Raw genomic sequence first — 6,729 nt, 5'->3', positions numbered from 1 at the left:
TGTTAAAGAAAAGTTATCAGAGAATTTTATCTATTTTTCATATCCTCTTTCCACTTGCATATTTATTTTGAAATCACATATATGTGAGTGCACACACCTAAAACAATAATTGTCTCTTTCTTCTCTCCCAAAGGGCATAATTTTCACATTTTCAACTTTCTGGAAATGTGTATAAATATATGGACACCGAAACACAGTGGGTCATTTATTATTTTGAAACTTTACTCTAGTTATTCTTTATGTATTGAATAGACATGAATTTTGACACTAATTAAAACAGACACATGGCTTAGTGATTTGTCAGCTTGGCTATTTCTAAAATTGTTTGGAGATGGAGTTATGGCTTACTTGCCTCTTCGGTACTGTGTCCTTTTTGGGTTTTGCCAAGTCACCTGCCAGTAAGCATTTTGCGTACTCGGGTAAGTCCAGAAACAAATTTCTTCCATGAAAGCCTCTACACTGAGGATTTTTCTGAGAGAAAACTGAAAGCAAACCTGTTAATAAGACCAGGAAGTGTCTGCATGTTTAATTTTTTACTAGATACACAGTAAACTTGAGTTATATGGAGAGGCTGAAAAGAGGTTGGTACATGTCTGAGCTAACCAATTAATTCAGAGAATACACTGTAACTGTGCCCATTATTACAGATATTATCAGGGTGGTCAATTCAATTCCATTTCTATTGACATTCCAAGTGATCTATATGATTTGGGGGACACCAAGATACACACCACTGATTGGCTGTGCCTTCACTTTTCTTTCCATAGATGTGAGATTAGCTATAAGTTAAACTTGTAAAGGGGCAAGTCGAATTTGTATCTTATCACAGTTGGCACAGTTCAGGGATGAAAATACATATGGCTTAAATATGAATATTAGTCCACAAGTGGTCTACATTGATCGGTCACTATGCTGAACCCCTAGTTTGAGGGAAAGGGTCAAGGTGTAAACATTTATTTCTTACTGAGATGTCTGATAACAATCAAGTTTTTATTTCCATTCAATAAATTATTGGAAAAAGATATTTTGTTGAATACATTTTAAATTCTAGAATTTTAACCAGTGAATCATTAATTATTAAACTTTAAATAATGGAAAACCTATGATATTATGTCAGATAACTCCAATTTATGTGCCCAGACTGGGTATTGCATTTTTTTTTATTCCATCTTGTACTAGAGAGGAACAGGAGTTATTTCCCTGAAACATGTACCTGATACAAATCACCTCCTGATTAGTAAGCGGTCCAATATCAAAATTGTTCTGTTTTTCAATCTTTTCTTCTTTAAAATTTGCATTTTTCCATCTTTATTTAAATCAACTTAATGCTCTTAAATGTAAGAAAAGAAGGAAAGAAAGGAAATAAACCTCCAAATAATACTTTCCTTTGGGGACTGGTTAAGGTGATTTGGAATGCTTGATGACAATGGCTAAGGAAAGAGACATTGTGTGAAAGTCTAATGAGATCTGAAAAGATCTGAAATTATCATTTCATTGGGGAATTGTTCGTTTTCTCCTTTCAGATAATGAAAACCACATAACATGATTTCCTTTTTTTCCCCCTTACCTGAGAGGAGTGAAATATATTCAGTTACAGCATCTATATTAATTTTTGAAGTTTGAATATATTTTTTGTTTTTTTTCTCATCTCTCTTGTGTATTCATTTTATGTATATTTTCCTATAACATTTTGTAAGCCTGATACATTCTTTTTTTCTGAGGGCTATAAGCTATAAATAGAGTTTAGTGAAAAATATGTTGGTTCCAATGAAACGGAAATTGTGGGGTTCATTTTTTCCCAATTATATGTTGGAAGAGCAAACTTTCTAAAATAAATATCTGATCCCATATCCTTTTAGAAACTTTACAGGTTGTCTTCAACATAAAAAAAAAAAACTATATTCTGTGGATTATAATATTCTTTTGGAATGGGCCATTACTTACCTTTATAATCATCTTCCATATTAGTTCACTTCCCACATCCCATATTCTAGCCTTTCTGAAGTACTTATATTTGCAAAACAAAATATGGCTTTCAAACCCCATGAATCTGTACACATTGATTCTTTTACTTCTCTTCCTTTTAATTATCTATGTTATCTTTTCAAATTTCTACAAACACAGTTCTTAGTATCCCTTACAGCAAAATACTTTGGAAGATCTTCTCACGTTTTTTAACCTTGACCAACCCCACACAGATATGAATTGGTCACCTTCCTTCTTGAATCCCCCAGTATTCTGTGCAGTTATGTTTCAAAACATTTAGGACACTATATTTTAATTAGGAGTCTATAATTCTAAAGTAAGAGCTCCCCCCATATAAAAAACCTGTTGGACAGCTTGGAAGGTTTTAGTAGAATTTTGGGGAAAGAAACCAAATAAATCAAATAACCAGTGACTAAAAAATAACTTACTGGTTTAGAACTTACTGGTCATTCGCAATTTGTGCTCCATTTCAACTGTAACCAACATTTTGATTCTCATGTATGGGGAAACTGCCCTCTTCAAGACCAAATACAATGCATATTTCCTGAAGCAATTTTTTCCCTCCAACTTGGTCATCCATAATTACTTTATCCAGATAGTAACAAGCCTAGGGTTTATAATTAATCTTTACTTTTTGTATATTCCTATCATGGTACAGATCTCAATTTACCAAATATTTGACACTTAATGTCTTCTTTATAGCTGAATATCAACTCTGTAAGTCATGCAGAATGGAAAATGTCTGGTGTTAAACATGAATTGTATAGTAGTTAAAAAACTATGGTTGGATGACAGAGTTCATTCACATATCCAAATCTAGATATTTTAATAAAAGTAAAGATGTGAATAATGTGAAATATGAATATAAAATGTAACATAATATCATAATACAAATTTTATGCATAGGGAAATTGACAGCCAGTGAAATCACACTTATACAGGGTTACCAACATATGAGTCCATAATCTAATTAATTGTCTCATTCTGTGCACAATTTCCCTTCAATATAGCTTGTTTTATAAAATTGAGATGTCACTTTGGCAGTGAAGACAGTGAGGAGATGGAGGGGTAATAAAAAAAAACAATCATCTATTAATGAACTCAATGAGAAAGGAAGCCATAAATCTCATTAGACTTCACAATGGAATACTGGGTAGAGGGCACACTACTGGCTTTCATTTACAAAACTAAACCTGCATCTAAGTGACATTTTCCATTCTGCCCTTCTCATTCAGTTAGCCACTGAAACTTAAACCTTGATCAAAGTGCCAACTCCCATGGGCTCCCCAAGTCTCTGCCTGTAGTTCATTGATGATTTGGTTAAAAGACAATGAGATTTATCTCTAACATTATTTTCTAGGTTACAAGCTTACATACATTTTAAGGGTCTACATGGCACAATAGTATTTATCTGTCAACAAATACCAACACCAGCTTTTAGGTTGATCTACTGAAACTTAAATCCACCCTTGACATTGTTTGAAGACCAAAGGGTGGGGTTGGCCAGCCAAGAAAAAGTAGACCTGACATACAAGTTTAGATTCAGGACACTGAAGTTATGGATGTTACTTTCAATCAGTTTCATTAAGCATTGTTTTGCTTTGTTTTATTTTGTTATGTTTGTTTTATTTTCTCCTCTATGAAGAGTTGTAAAATAAAACCTGGTCAGACATTTGCTTACAGACTATGACAAAAATAGATTCCTAAGGGAATAATTAAATAATGTCTGCTTAAATATGTTTCCTCGCATGGAAGGATATCATTAATGAAAATAAATGCCTGCCCTTATTTTTAAATCTACATGAAAATATATTTGATTTCAGGAGGAAAATACTTTTGTTCAAATTATATTCTCTGTATATAAAAGGGGATAAATAAGAAAGGTTTGTGAACTGGTCAGAATAATGGCCCCTCAAGTCTACATCCTAATCTCTGTAACGCATGAACGTTAACTTATTTGGCAAAAGGGATGGACACATAAGATTAAATTAAGGGCCACGAGATGAGAAGCTTATTTTGCATTATGTAGGTGGGCCCAATATAATCACAATGGTATTTAAAATTAGAAGAGCAAGGCAGATAAGTCAGAACAAGATGTGTCTATAAAAGAAAGGCACAAAGAGATTCAGTTTTTCTGATTGTAATGATGGAAGGAGGGGGAACCCCCCAAGATTGTGGGTGGCCTCTGGAAACTGAACAGATGAAGGAAATGAATTCTCTTCTAGACTTATTAAAAGCAAACACCGCCCTAGGGACATACTAATCTTAGCCCAGTGAGACCCATGTCTGACTTCTGGCTACAGTCTGTAAAGTAATAAATTTGTATTATTTATGTTGCTAAATTTGTGGTAATTTATTATAACAGTGACAAAAAACTAATACAGTTAACTAGGGTTTTTTCTCAAAGGGGCAGATCAAATATAAGCATTAATCTCTGATGCTTCCTGAAACACGGAAACAGAAGGGTTTTAGGAGCGCCTATGTGGCTCAGTCGGTTGAGCCTCGACTCTTGATTCTAGCTCAGGTCATGATCCCAGGGGGTCATGGCATCGAGCCCTGCACCAGGGTCTGTGCTGAGCACGGAGGCTGCTTAAGATTTTCTCTTTCACTCTCTCTGTCTCTCTCCCTCTGCTCTTCTCCTCTGCTGGTGTTCTCTCTCTTTCTAAAAAATAAATATAAATAAATAAAAAAGAAGGATTTCAGAGGGATTTTAAAAGCATAGCAGTGCAAAGATGTCAGGAAAAGGCACACTTTCCTCCATTAAAATCAACTTTTTAAAAATGTTCATTTATTCTTGAGAGAGAGAGAGAGAGAGCCAGGCGTGTAAGCAGGGGAGGGGCAGAGAGAAGGGGGAGAGAAACTCCCCAGCAGGTTCCAGGCTGTCAGTGTAGAACTCCAGGCAAGGCTCGATCCACGAACTGTGAGATCATGACCCAAGCAGAAATCAACAGTTGGACAATGGATGGAACCACCCAGGGACCCCTTGACTTCAGGTAAATATTAAACCGTATCACTGAACAGTGAAGACCATGGTTGGACTTACTCCATACATTTGCACAGAGCCTCAGTTAGACTTACTCTATATATTTGCACGGAGCCTCAGTCATCTTTGTAATTGGCCCACTAGAAAACAGACCAAAAAACACATATATTAGAAAATACTACAACAGGAATGGAGAAAGAATAAACATTTAAAATACACTATCATTAATAATTTGAAAGACCTAAGATCCTTTATCCAGGATACAAAGAAAAAAAACTAAAAAAATGTAGAGAACCAAAAAATTTTTAAAATCTTGAAAATTAAAATTATTATATAATAATTTAAAATCTTGGAAGATAAGTGCAATCAAATAAATGGACAGAAATGAAAGTCATAGATGATAAGAAAATGTACAAGAGAGTAGAGAAAAAATGCAAAGAGATAACAAAGGAGGGAATATGAGACTATCAAAAAATCATCCCAAGAATTCTAGCATCCCAATAAGGAAAATGCTAGAAAGACAGAGGAAAATGGAGAGGAATAAATAAAGATAGAAGTTAAGAAAATTTCCGTAAAATATGAATTTCCAGATCGAAAGGGCACTGCAAAATGGACTAAAATGGGCTCATGCTTAGGCAGATAATCTTGGAATTTTAGAATACTGTGGAAGACGAGAATATTCTAAAACCTTTAATTCTTTGTCTCAAGCAAGGGATTGAAAGTCAGAATGGCATCAGACATCTTAATAGCAACATTGTGAACTAGGAAAAAAAAAGCAAACATCACTGAAATTCAGAAGGAAAGTAATCTCTACATTAGGCCAAACTATCACTATTAATTATGAGGAAAATATTAATTTATTATAAGATATCAAGATATCAAAAAGTTTACTGCCACATTTTCTTTCTCAGAAACTCCTAGAAAATGTGTTATATTAAAAAAAACAAAAGAGTCAACCAAGAAAGATGAAAGCATGTGTTCCATGAAACAGGGAATGTGGCAAACAGAATCCTGCTGGATGCTGATAAAGGAGATCCAAAACAAAAGCTGTACAGGAGACTTAAAGAAATTTACCTAATTGAGCAGATCAGAATGCTTCAGGAGAGATTTCCTTAAGAAGGTAAAATTGTTCAAATAGCAATGTGTTTCAGCAATTAATGGGAAAGTATTTGTAACTGGAAAAGACTCTGTGGCTGAATTATATATATATATGTGTATACACACACACACACACACACACACACACACGGACAAAGAAAAAAACAAGACAATTATTAAACCTATGGGGGAATATGGTATGAAGGGTGAGAAAAATTATCCAAACACATGGGCTCAACTGTGATAGCACTAACGAAAACACTAATTAATCTAATTAAAAATATGGTATTACAATATTGGAAATTTAGCAGAGGGTGGATGTGGTGGATAACAGGAGTTGAAATAGAACTAGATCTTTGTCTACTAGAGTATAAAAAGCAAATTGATTAATACTCCCCAATGGAAAATCAGGAAGAAGCATTAGAAGAATGGTTAGAGATTTGCATGTAAATAACAACAGTATCACCCAGAGAGCAGGACTACTCTTGTTTGTAGATTTCATTTAACTAAAAACTGGCTAAAGAGCCTTTCTGATAATCCGTTTCTTCAAGTATAAAATGAAGATAATCTTTACCATGTAGAATTATTGTAAAGACTCACATAATGTGTGCAAGTCACTGTGCAAGTGATGGACACGGGGAGCTGGGAAAAGACAAGCAGGG

This window comes from Acinonyx jubatus, chromosome C1 (assembly GCF_027475565.1).
Source record: "Acinonyx jubatus isolate Ajub_Pintada_27869175 chromosome C1, VMU_Ajub_asm_v1.0, whole genome shotgun sequence".
Taxonomy (NCBI): Eukaryota; Metazoa; Chordata; class Mammalia; order Carnivora; family Felidae; genus Acinonyx; species Acinonyx jubatus.
Note: the sequence above shows the minus strand (reverse complement) of the source record.